The following is an 18058-nucleotide window of genomic DNA, read 5'->3' as shown; positions in this document are numbered from 1 at the left end:
AATTTGCCATACACTTCAGGACACCAGCAGCCCAAAGTGGATGGAATGATATCACACTCAAGACTGTGTTCAGAGAGGGACTGAACCATAATATGCAGGCCGAACTTGCATGCAAGGGTGAGAATTCAATGCTCACTGAATTCATTTCATTGGCTGTAAAGATTGATAATTTGCTGCGAAATTCACCACGTACAAGGATTAGCTCCAAGTCACAACCATCAGTCCATAGTCAAGTCCAGGCATGCTCTGAAGCTCCTCAACCGATGCATATCGCCTGTACTAGAGTTTCTGATGAACGCGATCGTCGTCATAGAGAGGGACTGTGTTACTACTGTGGTGAAAGGAATCATCGAAAGCTCTCACAAAGGCAAGAAATATCAAACATCTAGAACACATGTGAGTATCAAGAATATATTCTCTTCCATATACCACAGCTTTTCTCTTCCCATCAAACTCTCCTTTGATGATAAATTGAAATATGTTTCTGCACTCGTCGACTCAGGGGCTGCTGTAAATTTGATTCATCAAGATCTTGTACAAGAACTCCATATCCCAACAGTACCTTGCATACCCACCATTAACATCACTGCAGTGGATAATGCACCCATAGGCACAGGCATCGCTCACCAAACTGTTCCAGTGACACCACGTATTATTTCACACAGAAACCATATCTCTGTTTGTCATCAACTCACCCAAACATATTCTCATCCTGGGTCATCCATGGTTGGCTCACCACGATCCCATCATCTCCTGGAAACAGGGTGAGTTAAAACAATGGTCAGATTATTGCCAGTCAAATTGTCTTCATGTCAAAGTCACCATGCCATGTTTAACCACTCGCATCAAATGTCCTGAGATTCTAATTTTATTTTTTTTTTAATTATATTTATTTATCACACATTATACATTTGCACATATACAGTGAAATTCTTTTTTTCACATATCCCAGCTAAGCTGGGGTCAGAGTGCAGGGTCAGCCATGATATGGCGCCCCTGGAGCAGATAGGGTCAAGGGCCTTGCTCAAGGGCCCAACAGTGGCAACTTGGCAGTGCTGGGGCTTGAACCCCCGACCTTCTGATCAGTAACCCAGAGCCTTAGCCGCTGAGCCACCACTGCCCCGATTCAAGCTCAAGTCAAGACCCCCAAGGAATATTCTGACTTTTCTGAAGTTATCAGCAAGATCAAGGCAACACAACTACCCCCTCATCGTCCATGGGATTGCGCTATTGAGTTACTGTCCAACATGGCACCTCCCAGGAGCAAGGCCTATCCGTTATCAAGACCTGAAACCATGGCCATGGAAACCTACGTTGAGGAGGCTCTAGCATTCGTCCTTCCACCTTCACTATGAGTACCAGGTGATACTTTATGGCCTGGTCAATGCACCAGCTATGTTCCAATCATTCATTAATGAGATTTTCAGAGACCTCCTCAACAAATGTGTCATCGCCTACATCGACGACATACTCATCTACTCCCAAAATAAAGCACAACACATTAAAGATGTCAAGATGGTCCTCTCATGCCTACAGAAACACCAACTCTACATGAAAGCAGAAAAATGTGAGTTCCACACTACCCATGCAACATTCTTGGGGTATATAATCACTCATAGGGGTGTCGAGATGGATAACTCCAAGATCCAGGCAGTCACGGAATGGCCAAGACCCAATACTGTTAAAGAGCTACAACGTTTTCTGGGCTTTGCGAACTTCTACAGGAGGTTTATCTGCAACTACAGTCTCCTCTCTGCCCCTTTAACGTCATTGCTCAAAGGGAAACCATCCAAACTACCATGAGGTGACTCTGCTTTAAAGGCCTTCGAATCCCTCAAGACAAGTTTCACGACCGCCCCCATTCTCAAGCACCCTGATCCTAACCAACCGTTCATTGTGGAAGTGGATGCATCAGACTGTGACATCGGGGCGGTTCTCTCTCAACGCCACGGTAACCCTGGAAAACTTTATACATGTGCTTTCTTTTCACATAAACTAAACTCAGCTGAAAGGAACTATGATGTTGGAAAAAAAGAGCTACTCTCCATGAAGGCTGCGTTAGAAGAGTGGCGCCACTGGCTCCAAGTAATCACCGACCATAAAAACATCTAATACATCAAGGGAGCAAAACGACTCAATCCAAGACAAGCACAATGGTAAGAACTGCAAGGCTGATGCTCTTTCACGTCACTATGATCCTTCTCACAACATACCTCAAAATGTATCCATATTACCACCTTCAGTCATCATCACACCCGTAAGCTGGGACATCATGGAAGAAATCCAAAGAGCCCAACAAACAGACCCTGCACCACCAGAATGCCCCCCAAAAAAAACAGTATGTTCCACACACTCTGTCAGAGAACGATCCATTGGATCCATACCTCCCTCAGCACTGGACACCCTGGCATCCAGAGGATGATAAGCCTGGTACGTAACTCATTCTGGTGGCCTTCACTCATAAAGGATGTCATCACGTGTGTTAAGGCATGTCAAGTTTGTGCACAGTCAAAAACCCCCAGAGAACTGCCAGCCAGCCTTCAACAGCCACTGCTTATCCCTCAGAGACCCTGGTCCCACCTTTCTGTTGACTTCATCACAGATCTGCCAAACTCCAATGGGTATACTACCATCTTTGTTATCATTGATTGTTTCTCTAAGTGATGCAGACTAATCCCCTTGAAAGGTCTACCCACTGCCATGGAGACCGCTAACGCTCTCCAAGTTTTCAGGATCTATGTGTAGAGCTGAGGAGGGTGGGGCCGGGCTGAAATGAGACACACCCGGTCCCCAATCAGCCTGATGGGGCGCGCGAGGGATAAAGGCGGCCGGGGACGACAGTTCGAGAGAGAGAGTATTGCAGGCAGCTGTACTGTGTGTTTTGGTTGTGTTTTTATTGGTTAATAAATTATTTAAGTTGTCAAGCCGGTTCTCGCCTCCTCCTTTCCACTAAACCCCCTTACACTGGTGCCGAAACCCGGGAAGGAGGAGGGATTCCCGTCGCAGGGTCCTCGACAATGCCGTCCACCCAGGGGAGCGCCGCTGCCGTCCGACGGGAGAAGGAGTAGCCCGACCACCTGGACGCGGGGAATGACCACCGTCCGCGAGGCGAGTGGGGACGGGACTCCCCGACTGCCTGGCGCGAGGGAGCTGCTGCCGGGGGCGGAGGAGTGCCCTGCCGTCCCCTGGGAACGCGGAGGGGTCGAGAGAAGATCGCCGTCTGCGGGGGGAGGAGGGAAGCGACTCCCCGACCGCCTGGAGTGGTAGGGCCGCTGCCAGGGGCGGAGGAGAGTCCCCACGGGACGCCGGGAACGCGGAGGGGCGTTCTGTCCGCTGGGGGTCGGAGGTCTGACTCCGGTCCGCCCGGGGAGGAGCGGCTGCAGTCCGCCTGAGAGGGTGGAGTAGTGATCGAGGACCACACGACGGCGCATCAGAGAACCGGTGAGTTTCTTTTTCTCTCTCTCCTCTCTCTCTCTCTGTCGCTCCGTGTTGGCCTTTCCCTCGCCATTTTGTGTTGTTTTTTTTCCTCTCCTGTCTCCTCCCAGGTCGAGGAAGGCGGGGAGGACCCGCCGGCAGCCGGGGCATAAGGCACGCCCCCCCCGGAGAGGAAGGGTGGGGGGGATGTACGTCATGCCGGGGGCTCCCCTGCCTGAGGCAACGCCGGGAGGAGTGTAGAGCCGAGGAGGGCGGGGCCAGGCTGGAATGAGACACACCCGGTCCCCAATCAGCCTGATGGGGCGCGCGAGGGATAAAGGCGGCCGGGGACGACAGTTCGAGAGAGAGAATTGCAGGCAGCTGTACTGTGTGTTTTCAGTTGTGTGTTTTGGTTGTGTTTTTTGGTTAATAAATTGTTATTTAAGTTGTCAAGCCGGTTCTCGCCTCCTCCTGTCCACTGAACCCCTTTACACTATGGTTTGCCAGAAGACATAGTGTCTGATCGGGGACCGCAGTTTACCTCCAGAGTCTGGCAGGCCTTCTGCAAGCAGCTATACATCAATGTCAGCCTCACGTCTGGTTATCATCCTCAAGCAAACGTACAGGTGGAGAGGCTGAACCAGGAGATAGGCAGATATCTCAGGTCGTACTGCTGTCGTGAACAACAGAAGTGGAGTGACTTCCTCCCATGGATGGAATATGCTCAGAACTCCCTCACTCACTCCACTACTGGACTCACTCCCTTCCAATGTGTGCTGGGCTACCAACCTCCTATGTTCCCTTGGTTAGGTGAATCCTCTATGGTGCCAGCGGAGAATGATTGGATCAGGCGGAGCGAGCAGGTGTGGGACGGTGCGCATGTCAGACTGCAGCGGGCCATCCGGGCCCAACGAATCCAAGCTAATCGACGGAGGTGTCCCCACCCCGACTACCAGCCTGGTCAGAGGGTCTGGTTATCTACACGTGATCAAGTTGCGGCTATCCTGCAGGAAGCTCAGCCCCAGGTATGCTGGTCCGTTCAGAATTCTCAGTAACACTTTTTGATGGTCCCAAATAGATATTTAACTGGCTTGCTATAGCTAGTAAACAGTGTTTCAACAAACATTCAGTAGACTTTCAGTAGCCTGTATATAAATCTCTATTAATGACCTTTTAATTAACTGATTTTCTCAAAGTAGGTCATTAATAGAGATCTATATACAGGCTACTGAAAGTCTACTGAATGTTTGTTGAAACACTGTTTACTAGCTATTACAAGCCAGTTGATAAGTCACTTATAGTCCGTTAAATATCTATTTGGGACCATCAAAATAAAGTGTTACCGAATTCTCAAACATGTAACATACCGACTGGAGCTTCTTGCTAACTACCGCATCTCTCCTTCCTTTCATGTGTCATTGTTGAATCTGGTCCACCCAACGTCTGGCCCTGGAACCACGGATCCTGAGCCTCCTCCATTGGAGATCGACGGATCACCTGCTTACATGGTCAGAGAGATCATGGACTCTCGTCGTAGAGGGGGGCCGATGCAGTACCTGGTGGACTGGGAAGGTTTACGGACCAGAGGAGTGATCGTGGGTAGCCGCCAACGACATACTGGATCCATTCTTGATTCATGACTTTCACCAAGGGCACCCGAATCATCCAGCACCACGACCAAGGGGATGACCCCGAAGGAGAACACCGGGAGTTGTTCATTTGGGGGGGGGGGTTCTGTAACGAATGAGACTGGTATTCATTCAGCCGACCGCCAGAAGGGTCAGGTAGACATAGCTCCTTAAGGTAACAAATGCATGCTTTCATTTTTGACAGTGTCATTCTTTGCCTATTTTTCTTTTCATTTAAGTGGCTTTCAGTCCTATCACTGATACACAAGCCTGGGAAAATATCACTAATGAATGGCCCATGGCATTATGATTATAAAAGGTTGACTTCTATGCCAGAAGCTAATACATACCTCAGATATTTTACACCACTTTGCGTGCCTGGTTCACAAAAACATTAAGCAGACATGGCAAAATGAAATATTGTCTGCAACATGTATAACAACAGCAATATATGACATGAACAACAAGAATTTCTTGCTCATTCCTTAGAGTTTCTTTGGAGACTTTCTTTTGTGTGCATATAGCCCATGTAATTAAACAATTTAGGTAACACTGTACTTTAATCATTAAACTGAGCTAAAGACACTTCAGTCTATAATTATATGGCATTAACATACCTTTGACAGTGCAATTATAAGCAATTTCTCGTTGCTATTCATCAAATACAGAAGATGTAAGTTAACAATTAGAAAAGAGCTGTGAGGAGAAAACTTACTTCTGATTATAAACCCGTTACTTTCATTTCATATAACCATTGTAGTCTTGTCCTCCAGCCCCTAAGCAAAAACTAAGAAAAATCTGGGTCATAACCTGCCACCTCGCTGCAGTGACTTATGAATACCTACATTGCCACTGTCATTCATTCAGAGATCTGACACAATCCTGGCAAGATATTAATATTAATATGCACTTTTGAAGATGCATAAAAGTATCTAATGCAGAATGATTTGCCCCAGTTTCATTAATGCGTCAGTCCTTAATGAGCTGACGTATAAGTGAACACATTTAACTATAATAGTCAGTGTGGGGGCAAATAGTCAGATTCAGTTTGAGTGACGCATTAGTCAGAATGTGATGCACTCGCACCGAAAGAGTTGACATATTGTTGTTCTAGTTCGTAAGCGCTGATTCCCAAACACTCTCTTTTTGGTAGTTCATTTATAGCTAGCACAAATACATTGCATGAAAGCAACTGAAAAATATTGTCAGGAAAAGAGTCAGGCTACATCCAGGTCTCTGGCTCAAAATAAAACACAACTGCCTCTCTCATATACACACTTCATGTAAGCATCTTTAAATACACCCTTTGACATCAACTTTAGTAGTATTACTGCATATTCTCCAGCCAGGTCTATAAATGCATCTTGGCAGTCTCCTTAAGGATGGCTTCATCCTTAAGAAACTTTCTCTCTGAAAAATGCACCCACACACGTTGCATTACAACTCTGAAGCTATTCCTGTAGCCACCCCCATATAACTGTACCAAATAACCAATCGCTGGTGAGAAATAACCACAAAACATGTCACAGCGGCGCACCAGTGGGGTCAATGGGGGAAAATAGTGAGAGGTGACGGAAAAGAGAAAAAGAATGATAACATGAACACAGATAGAGGGAGGCGGATGGGAGGAGGTACCCTGCCCCCCCCCCCAATAACCAAAGCAAGCAAGTACTGCCCCCCCCCAATATTTATACCATGATCAATGGAAACATGTAGAAGCTTCACGCAGTAACCCCCCCCCCCCCTGAATTTTCAAGCCAAATCTATGCCCTTGCATTCAACCCTGCAACTGTGAATCAGTGTCTGTCACAACAACACATGATCGACAAGCTGCTGTGCACATTTCCTTCTCGGTAATTAGATTCAATCAAAGTATTTTCTCAGAATGGTAACCCCACACGTTTTTTCATAGTTTTGATATTTCTGGCCATCTGTCATCTTAGCGTGTACACATTCAGGTAAACAAACTTTTTTTTTTGTAACTATTGCTTTTATACTCAGTTCTGGACTGGACTGTAGATCAAATCTGATGCTGAGACATGGAGAAATTGCTGCAGTACAAGTTTCAGTCACTGCCTTTTTTAAAGATTTTTATGATATGTTTATGCTAAACATTCATTTCTGCTGAATTTTTCATATTCACTCAAAAAAGGATTTTTGATGCTTATACAATTTACTTAATTTAAATGAACTAAAGCAACACAGTTCTACAACATTTTGTCACAACTTGATTTCATTGCATTCTATCAATTTAAATTTGTAAAATGGGAGTTTACTTAATCCATTTTTGGGACTACATGAATACTTTTTGTGGTGTTAATGTAGCATTGATGAAACTAGGCATTGGATTTCCATTTCCCAGCATGCTTTACATAGGACTTGGTAGGAGAGTAAATGTTAAAATTAAGTGTTATTTTATGTGTTTTATGCAAGATGAATGTAAAGGGGGATACCTGTTAGTTTAATGGTTTATGTTGAGATTTAAAAGAGTTTCTGTTATGTTGGAGTTTTAGGGGTTCTCATAATGGTGAAGAGTGGAGCTTGAGCTAACGATGAGCACAGGTAGATGTTGCACATGAAATTGATCGCCCGATTCATTGAGCAATTGCTGTGCTAACCATAACAAAGTTACTTAACTACATGTTGTAGTGTTTCCAACCAGTATGTATTTAGCATGCTAACGTTCACTTTCACTAGTTAGTACATAAAGAAATAAAAGAGATTTATTTGAGTTTCATGGACACATTTTGTTGGGTTTACCTAATACAACTATGTTCTTTCTAAACAATGTGTTTGTGCTGAGATTATATTGTAATTTTAAGTTAAGAAAACTCATGGAGCCACTGTCACTATATATATATATATACTGTGCAAAAAAAACTGTCTTTTATTTAAGGATAGTGGTCATATGAAGCCATTTATTATCACATAGTTGTTTGGCTCCTTTTTAAATCATAATGACAGAAATCACCCAAATGGCCCTGATCAAAAGTTTACATACCCTTGAATGTTTGGCCTTGTTACAGACACACAAGGTGACACACACAGGTTTAAATGGCAATTAAAGGTTAATTTCCCACACCTGTGGCTTTTTAAATTGCAATTAGTGCCTGTGTATAAATAGTCAATGAGTTTGTTAGCTCTCACGTGGATGCACTGAGCAGGCTAGATACTGAGCCATGGGGAGCAGAAAAGAACTGCCAAAAGACCTGCGTAACAAGGTAATGGAACTTTATAAAGATGGAAAAGGATATAAAAAGATATCCAAAGCCTTGAAATCAGTACTGTTCAATCACTTATTAAGAAGTGGAAAATTCGGGGATCTCTTGATACCAAGCCATGGTCAGGTAGACCAAGAAAGATTTCAGCCACAACTGCCAGAAGAATTGTTCAGGATACAAAGAAAAACCCACAGGTAACCTCAGGAGAAATACAGGCTGCTTTAGAAAAAGACAGTGTGGTTGTTTCAAGGAGCACAATACGACGATACTTGAACAAAAATGAGCTGCATGGTCAAGTTGCCAGAAAGAAGCCTTTACTGCGCCAATGTCACAAAAAAGCCCAGTTACAATATGCCCGACAACACCTTGACATGCCTCACAGCTTCTGGCACACTGTAATTTGGAGTGACGAGACCAAAATAGATCTTTATGGTCACAAACATAAACGCTATGTTTGGAGAGGGGTCAACAAGGCCTATAGTGAAAAGAATACCATCCCCACTGTGAAGCATGGTGGTGGCTCACTGATGTTTTGGGGGTGTGTGAGCTCTAAAGCCTTCATTCCTCAAAACAATGATTGACTGACGAGTTTCTAGAGAAAGCTGTTTCTTTTTTGCCATTTTTGACCTAATATTGACCTTAAGACATGCCAGTCTATTGCATACTGTGGCAACTCAAAATTAAACACAAACACAATGTTAAGCATCATTTAATGAACAAATTAGCAATTTAGCACGATTACTCAAGGATAAGGTGTTGGAGTGATGGCTGCTGGAAATGGGGCCTGTCTAGATTTGATCAAAAATGACTTTTTTCAAATAGTGATGGTGCTGTTTTTTTACATCAGTAATGTCCTGACTATACTTTGCGATCAGTTGAATGCCACTTTGGTGAATTAAAGTACCAATTTCCTTCCAAAACAGCAAAATCTGTAATTATTCCAAACGTTTGGCCGCTAGTGTGTGTGTGTGTGTGTGTGTGTGTGTGTGTGTGTGTGTGTATATATATATATATATATATATATATATATATATATATATATATATATAATATATTGTTTTGTTTTGGGATGCTGTTATGTCTGTGTGTGCATAATTTTGGTCTGCCACACTTTGGCAGGCACTTTCACTCTATCCACAGGAAAATACTAATGTTTTTTTTAATACCTTACAAATACTTCTATTTTAGGCAAAAGAACACCATGATAAAACATAACTGATGACTGATATATATGTGTGAGGATTAATTTATGCCCTATGAGGTTTCTGAGTCCAGACAGGGAACAGGCACATCCTTCATCCAGTACAGATGCATTTGTCATAGCAACTTTTTGTCTTATATGACAGGACTAGATACAACCAAGGTGTCAAGGTTTGGCTGGTTAGCATAGTATCCTTACTAGTTAGTACCAGTATGGATTTTTTTTTTTTTTTAATTTTTATTTATTTTTTTAGATGCTGTAACTACACCCTCTGTGCCCAAAAAGCATTTTTATCCATTGACAGACATTCAAAAGTACCTGTGTATTCTGAAACAAAGAAAAATTGTTTTGCAAGCAACTTGTAAATCATAAATAGTAGATGTTTTTACAGTGTTTACATTTATTATAAGGCCCTTTAAAGTGTAAAATGAACCTATATTTTCTCATATTTTCTGCCTTTGATATCACAGCTCAGAGTAGTCGCTAGTGAAGGGCTTGGGACTCTGTATGTTCTTGTTGTGCCACCAGCCAATCAGCGCTGTCGACATGCCAGGATATAATTTTCCTACAGCTCCAGAGAAACTTGTCATATGATGGCATCAAAGGCTCAGCTGATTGGCTCAAAAATCACGTGGAACTGAGAGACTATGAGCAAAGATGGATGATTTCAAATGGCATAACTACCTTTTAGATGAATGGGAATGCTAATGAATAGCTTTCTACAGGTTATATGGACATCCTAGGATACAACCTGTCATTCTGGCTCATCTCATCCTAAAGCCACTGAGCCATACTCTGTTTACAGCCATTTTAGGGTTTTAGGGTTTGTTGACATTACATCATCATGGCAACGAAGTTGTAAAATTAGCTATAACGTTACACAGAAAAGGTTAGTAAGCGATTTTATCACACTAAAATCATGTTAACATGCATATTGTTTACGTCTTGTGGCTATACTTCTGAAATAGTGAGTATTTTAATGTTTACGGATTGGCCCCATTCACTTCCATTGCAAGGGGCCTCACTGTAACCCAGATTTTTGCTTTTTTAAAGAAAAAGGGGATAGTCAAAAATGATAATTTTTTTTTTTTTGCTAATCAATATTATGCCACAAATGCTGTCGATTGAGCTGAACTTGTATTGAGCCTGGATAATTCCATTACCATTTACTTTCATTAAAGTTTACTTTCAAGAAAATAATATGCAATGAAAGTGAGTAGAGACTGAGGCAAACATTCTGCCTTACACCCTCTTTGTGTTCCAAGGAAGAAAAAGAGTCATACAGAATTGGAACAACATGAGGGTGACTCAATCATGAAAGAAATTTCATTTTTAGGTGAACTATCCCTTTACCTAGCTTAACCAGGTAGGTAGGTAGTGTTTTTTCAGCAGGAAAGGAAAACACAAGAACAAGTGTCTTGTAGACAAAGCAATACGCAAACGGATTATGGATTGAAAAAGTACACGATGTAACTCTGAAGGTATGGCAGAGGAAGTGATTAAGTGCAATGATGGACGTGTGACTTCTTTTTCTAGCCGCTTCCAGAGGAGCTTGGCTGTTGCTGGGGGCAACTTACGGCGGTCAACTTACGGCAGGGAGGAAGCATTGTGTGAGAAAAGGTTTCTATTAATAGGAGCAGCAGGAGAAGAATGTACGAGCGTATGAGTGTGTTTGTGAGTGAGAGGTACACGAGGAGGAGGAGGAAGCAGATTGTGAGAGCGAGACAGTTACTAGAGAGAGCTGGATGGAGGGATGGAGGGAGAGCGTAGCGGAGGAGGGAGCGATGGCGTGATGACGCTGTGCGTGGCGTCAGAGCGATAAGAATAGAGCCGGTGCGTGCAGGGCTGCTGAGACATCGCTTTTAATACCCACAGCTACTATCTCGCTCCCTGAACAATGTGTGTGATAGTGTGTGTGTGTGGAGGTGTAGGCATACGTACAGCAAAATTTTATATAGAAATGCCCGTGATGAAAGATTATGAATTGTGCTTTTATATTTGGAAGCAAAAATACTTTTTCAACTTTTAAAGATATTGATCAGAGATACATAAATGTTCATAAGAGGGAAAAAAAGTAGAAGAGGAAGTAAGAGTCATACTGTATGACAGAAAAAGCAATTATGCTCCTTGTTACAAGTATGACTATAATTATGAGACCATGCTTTTAAATGCATTATCGGCCCTGCTCGATTTGACTTTGAAAAGCAAATGACAGCAGAAATGGCTGCAGTCAAGATCTAGAACTCTGCACATAGCTACAAAAACAGCAATTATTTTATAAAGCAGTGGTTCTCAACTGGTTTTGGTTCAGAACCCACACTGAAAGTGGAAGTGGTGATTCAAAACAGTCCCAAAATTGTTTATCGTACAAAATATCATGCCCACAGGCCGCCAACCGAAAGCACAAAACACGTTGTGGTCGACACAAACCATGTTTATCCTCATCGCAAATAAGCCTTATTTAAAGTAGTCTTGGATGTATTTTCTTTGACATTGCACAGTTTTGTTCATGTTTTTTTGAAGATGAGGGCATGTCAAGCAACCTGTCCATGTTAACGTCTGCCTAATGTGGCTAGCTTTCTTCCAATGTCTGATGTATTTGTGCCCAAAAAACAAACAAAAAAAACATATAGTTTTACTGGACGACCGGTCCTAGACACTAACAAAAAAAGAGATGTGAAGTCTCTCTTTAACAACATTATAAGCCTATTTATTTTGCTATCATAACTATGCACGATTATATGGTTACATTTTGTTATTCACATTTAAAATATTTTTTTGCTGCTCTCCAAGGTAGGTCGTGACCCACCATTTGAGAACCACTTACAGTTTAAAGATTAGGAGCATCATGTACTGTTCAATGAAAATGGATAAATTATCCATGATCTCATGAAAAAAAAAGTGACTGTGGCAACATTTTTGCATAATATAATGTGGCTTGTGAAAGATCACTTAGTAGCGCTAAAAGAGAGTTACATTTTCTCCCAAACAGATGGGGTTTTTAAAGGTTAAAGCTCTTTTGAGTTTTAAATCAACAAAATCTACCGCCCTACCCTAAACCTAACTGATAGTGTCATAAAAAGCAAATGTGAGATGAGAAACAGATGTTTTTTTTTTTTTTTTTTTTTTTACAGTTAATGCTCTATCAAGTTTTAAAATCAACAAATGCAAAAGTAATTGCTGAAGCAACCACATAATTTTTTGGTGCTTACATGTCGACTTGCGTGCTCTTCAGGCTCCTTTTGCATTGCAAGTGCAACGCTTTATCAGTTGAGCTACCGCATAATTTGATTGCATTCGAACATGCTTTTAAATGTAGATCGTTATATAATGCAAATGTTAAAATGTATCACTATACAAGTCACTCACTATAGTTTAAGTGTTTTTAGATAGCATTGTGTGAGAAGCAGGGCAAAAAGTAAGTGTTTATGAACTGATAATCTGTGAAAGATTATCATGATTATCTGATTTGTGTGAAAGGGAATAAAAGTCATTGTTATTTTAGCGCCTCTAGTGTTCATTTCACCAGAAAACTGCTATGATACATAAAATGAGCCATGCAAAAATCATTGTGCAAAAATGTTAGGGTGGGATGAGGTGTGTGACATGAGAGTCCATTATGTATACGGACATCAATGACCTTACATGTCCAAAGACACCAACTGATGGTACAGTGAGTGGGTGCAACTGCAGGGCAAAGGTCCAATGATGAGATATAAAGGAGGAGACAGAGATGGAGACGTAGGCATAGGTGGATGACGTCAGAGTAGTCCTGGCCTAGCAGGTCTGTCCTGCTGAGGTGTCGTGTCTGGACAGTTTCACACGGCCAACAGCTTGAGCAGCCACTGCACAAACACCACAGAAAGGTTGAGGGCTGGGCACAACTAATACACAAGATTTATTATTTTAACTATCAGCTTATATTATATGTACATAGGTAAAGATAAGTATAACATTAAATTAACCCAAAACTTAACTTATATTAACCACCATGTCGTTACTACTCATTATTTTCTTTCTTTCATGAAACACAAAAGGAGATGTTAGGCAGAATGTCTGAGCTTATGTTTTCCATACTACAAATGTGAATTGTGATTTATACTGCCAAGCCCCAAAAAGGAAATGAAAGTACCATAACAGTATTCCATACAACTTATATGTTATAAGTCTTCTGAAGCCACATGATTGCCTTGAATGAGGAACAGATGGAAATTTATGTCGTTATTCAGTGATAATCTTCCCCTCTGCCATAGCTCTCAAATATAATTTGTGGACGCGTTTTTAAAAACAATGTGTCACAATAAATTCAATGCCGTTTGGAGACAATGAAGTCAAACATGTTGCGATGCGCCTAATAGCACCATTTCTGAATTAAACACAATGAGCTCTAGTGGAGAGGAAGATTATCAGTGAATAGGATGGCTTAGATTTTGGCTTTTTTATTTTTATTTTTCAAGCTTGGCAGTACAAATCACCATCCACTTTCATTTTATGGAAAACGGATGGAACTCAGATATTCCTTTTGTGTTTCATGGAAAAACTTTTTTTAAATTAAATTTAATTTTAACACTTTACAATAATGTTCTAGTAGTTAACCTTAATGCATTCTCAATACTTTTTTAATACATTTATTAATCTTGGTTAATGTTCATTTATTAAAATACTATTGTTCATCCGTGTTAGTTCATATTGAATTAACTTTTGATGTATTTTGTATGTATATGTAAATGTATATGTAGAAAGAAACATTAACCAAGATTAATACTAAGTGCTGTAAAAGTATTGTTCATTTTTGGTTCATGTTGAAGAGATAGCTCACCCATAAATGAAAATTCTCTCATTATTTACTTACTTTCATGCCATCCCAGATATGTATGACTTTCTTACTTCTGCTGAACACAAACATTTTTAGAAGAATGTCTCAGCTCTGTAGGTCCTTTCAATGCAAGTGAATGGTGGCCAGAACTTTGAAGCCTCAAATATCACATAAAGGCAGAATAAAAGTAATCCACATGAACAATCAACATTAATTAATGCAGTGGTTTAATATATGTCTTCTGAAGTGATGCAATCACTATGGCTGAGAAACAGATTGATATTTAAATCCTTATTTTTATTACTATAAATCTCCACTTTCACTTTCAGAATGTGAAAGTGGAAGTGGAGATTTACAGTTAAAAAGACATCAGTGTTGATCTGTTTCTTACCCACACCTATTATTTTGCTTCTAAAGATCACTGGAGTCATATGAATTATTTTTATGCTGCCTTTGTGATTTTGGAGCTTGAAAGGTCTGGTTACCATCCACTTGCATTGTATGGACCTACAGAGCTGAAATATTCTTCTAAAAATCTTTGCTTGTGTTCTGCAGAAGAAAGTCAGTCATACACATCTGGGATGGCATGAGGGTGAGTAAATGATGAGAGAATTAATATTTTTGGGTGAACTATCCCTTTAACTATTGTGTTTAACTAATGTTACCATATACAACCTTATTGTAAAGGGTGTTAGAAATTAAATTAATAAGAGTGAGTCAATAATGACGAAACGTACATTTTTGGGGAACTATTCAAACCATCTCTCTGTATTAACTAACAAATTTATGAACATTTCTGTTATTGTGTTATTGATTATAAATCTGTATATTCTTCAAGACATATTGAACTTCTCTTGACTATTGCGGCACATGCATGTGGTTAATTTTCTCATTTAGCATTAATCAATTTAACATCGGTAAGTAATAGACAATAGAGTATTAGGATTCTGTAAAAGAGATTGAAAGAATTAAATAAGCTTGATTTTGACAAAGCAGTTGAAAGGAATCTTACAGCGTTGATGCCTTTGTCCTTCACCTCTGTGCAAGTCTCCGACTCATAAAGATCTGAGGAGCAAGAATCAGCTTGCTGAATCCTTCTAATTAACATGTTTACAGACACTGAATGCACACACTCACAATGCTGCGAATGACGTCACGGACATCTTGACAGCTTTTAGGCATGCCAATAAACATGATGTTAAGATGTTGTGCTGGTCAATTATATTTACCTATGTTCTGGACACAGATATTAATAACCATATACAAAAGAGACTAACAAAATTAAAAATAACAAAACTGCTAGCCAGAAAAACAACATTGCCACATTTACTCAGTAGCAACTTTCCTGCTGGAAAGATCAGCATTGCTGGTAGAAGGTCTTACCAAAGAGCACCTGTAGTCTAGCAACACAAGAGACAAAGCCATAGAAGGGCAGGTAAAGTTCACCTGCGCCAAACCTCTCCCACAACAACTGAACCACAACATTGTCACACTCAACACCTGAGGCAAGAAGCAAACAGAGAAGGTGGGGCAGAAAACGTGAGTGGTGGTGAGAAGTACAGAGACTGTAACTTTTCTTTTGCGTATAAAACACAGGGTGTGGTGTGGGTGTGTGTGTGTTCACCTGCGGCATTCAGTGCCAAACTGAGTTCAAATGGGCTCATGGTTCCAGATGAATCCTCATCAAACTGGAAAAAGATAGACTGTGGCAGAAAAAAATATTAATATCAGGGAGCAATCTCATTTTCAAAGTACAAAAAATGGACACAATTTTATTATTAAAAAAAATTAGAATTGAAAAGATTTGGGATTTAGCTCAGATATTACATTCACTGCTAAAAAATTATTTTCTTAATCAGTCATTTTGACTTGTTTTTAGGTTAAAATATCGGAATGTCCTCAAAACAAGACAAATTCGCATAAGATACATAAAAAAAAAAAAAATTAATTAACATTGATATTTGTTTTTATATTTCAGTGGGTTACAACAATAAACTTCTCTGAACATAAGTCTTAAAGGTGGACTCAGTAACTTTTGTCTTTGTTATTTTGGACTTAGACTGACACCTACGTATAGCAGCGTATAGCTATGCAGTATCATTTAAAATCAATAGTTTTCAGTTTCAGATGCCACTGTAGAAATTTTGTATTCACAGTCAGCCATGATTACTTTAATCAATGAGTGAAAGTGTCAAATAACAGGCTGGTAACTGAGATTGAGTGAGTAGTATTCGGCTGGTCATGTGATTCTAACATGGCAGCCCCCATTTTCGGACCCTCTCCATGTAGAATAAAACAGCTTTTATAAGGTTACTGATATAACTGGAGTGGTCATGATTTCCTACATATATTGCAAAATTACAATTCATGTCTTTAAGAGTTAAACTTTTTTAAAGAGGAAAATATAACTGAGTGCACCTTTAATATCTCATGCAATTTTGCTTTCCAGATAACTTTATATTGTTTTAAGGATGTTTAGATATTTTTCCTGGACAAAAAGACAAAAATACTGATTAAAGTAATTGTTCACGCAAAAGTGATTTTCAACCCCTTAAACTCTGATGGATTTTTGGGCTGCCGCCCACAATTTCTCACACTCAAATTTAAAGGTCACCATCCACACATACTGTGGACTAATTGCAAAAATATTGGCCTCATTTTTCAGAGAGCCACCCAAATAATAATAAAAAAGACATTTTAGCCCGCAAAGCTGTGCTCGTCCATAGACATTCAGTCTAATTTTCAGTTCAAGCACCACCCTTGTTGTTTCACTGAATATCTTAGCCTCTGAGTGGACTAGAAGCTCAATTTAGGTGTCATTAGAAAGCTGAGACCCTTCCCTCTGATCTCCCCTGAACATTTTATCATCAACATATTTTCTGATGATTTGTTTTGCATGCTTTTACTTCTGGATGGCATATTTTGTTCTGGACATCTAATATATAACATTGGATTATTCAGCTAAGCAAGCTCACAGCCAAGGAACCAACTGCTTATTTTTTAGAGAACGTCTTAAGGTAAAAGCACATATAAAGATTTTAGCTATTTGGGGCTGACAGCAGGAGTAATCGGAGCATAAATGAGACGTTTGTATTTGATGACTTACAGAAATCATATTTCACTTTGTGATTCTTTTGAAAATTTTCCAAACTGTGGTATTAGGGCAGTGAAACTGTACAGTCACATTCCTGAGATTATTTTTATATAAAAATTTCTACCCCATTACTTCTGGGGTGCGCTAATTTTCAACGTGAATATTTTGAGACCTTATTTTGTTATTTTATGTAACATAAATGCAGAAGTGATGGTTATCTCTGGAAAGTTCAGATTCTAAGCTTTCAAACGATACCTCATATGCCTGACTTATGTATACGTAGACTTTAACGTTTTAAGCGTAAACTTTTTTCGTGATATAGCGCCCCCCCTTTGGACCTGCCATTGGGTCCATAGAGTTTAAGAGGTTTTTAAATTTCAAGTTATTTCTAACCAAAACCTATCATATGCCTTCAGAAGACTTGTAATACAATTCATGAATAGCACTGACTAATTTTATGATACTCTTGGGCTCTTGGGTCCTTTATTAAGCTTTAAACTGAGGCACAATCCACTGCCATTTTATTGAAAAGACTGGGAGGGGATATACATTAATACAACAACTTTTGTGTTCCACGTAAGAAAGTAAGTCATAAAGGTTTGAAATGACACGAGGGCGAGTAAATTATGACAGAAGTTTCATTTTTTGGTGAACTATTCCTTTAAGACAATTATTATTATGCTA

The 18058-nt window shown here is 40.3% G+C and overlaps 1 pseudogene; it reads right to left on the bottom strand.

The window, feature by feature from the left end:
- Positions 1-9346: 9346 nt before the first annotated feature.
- The window catches only part of LOC127456091 (calpain-2 catalytic subunit-like), a 32197-nt pseudogene continuing 23485 nt past the window's right edge, over positions 9347-18058 (bottom strand).

Source organism: Myxocyprinus asiaticus, chromosome 18 (assembly GCF_019703515.2).
Source record: "Myxocyprinus asiaticus isolate MX2 ecotype Aquarium Trade chromosome 18, UBuf_Myxa_2, whole genome shotgun sequence".
NCBI lineage: Eukaryota > Metazoa > Chordata > Actinopteri > Cypriniformes > Catostomidae > Myxocyprinus > Myxocyprinus asiaticus.
The sequence above is the reverse complement of the archived record's forward strand: the minus strand, read 5'-3'. Positions and strand labels throughout refer to the sequence as shown.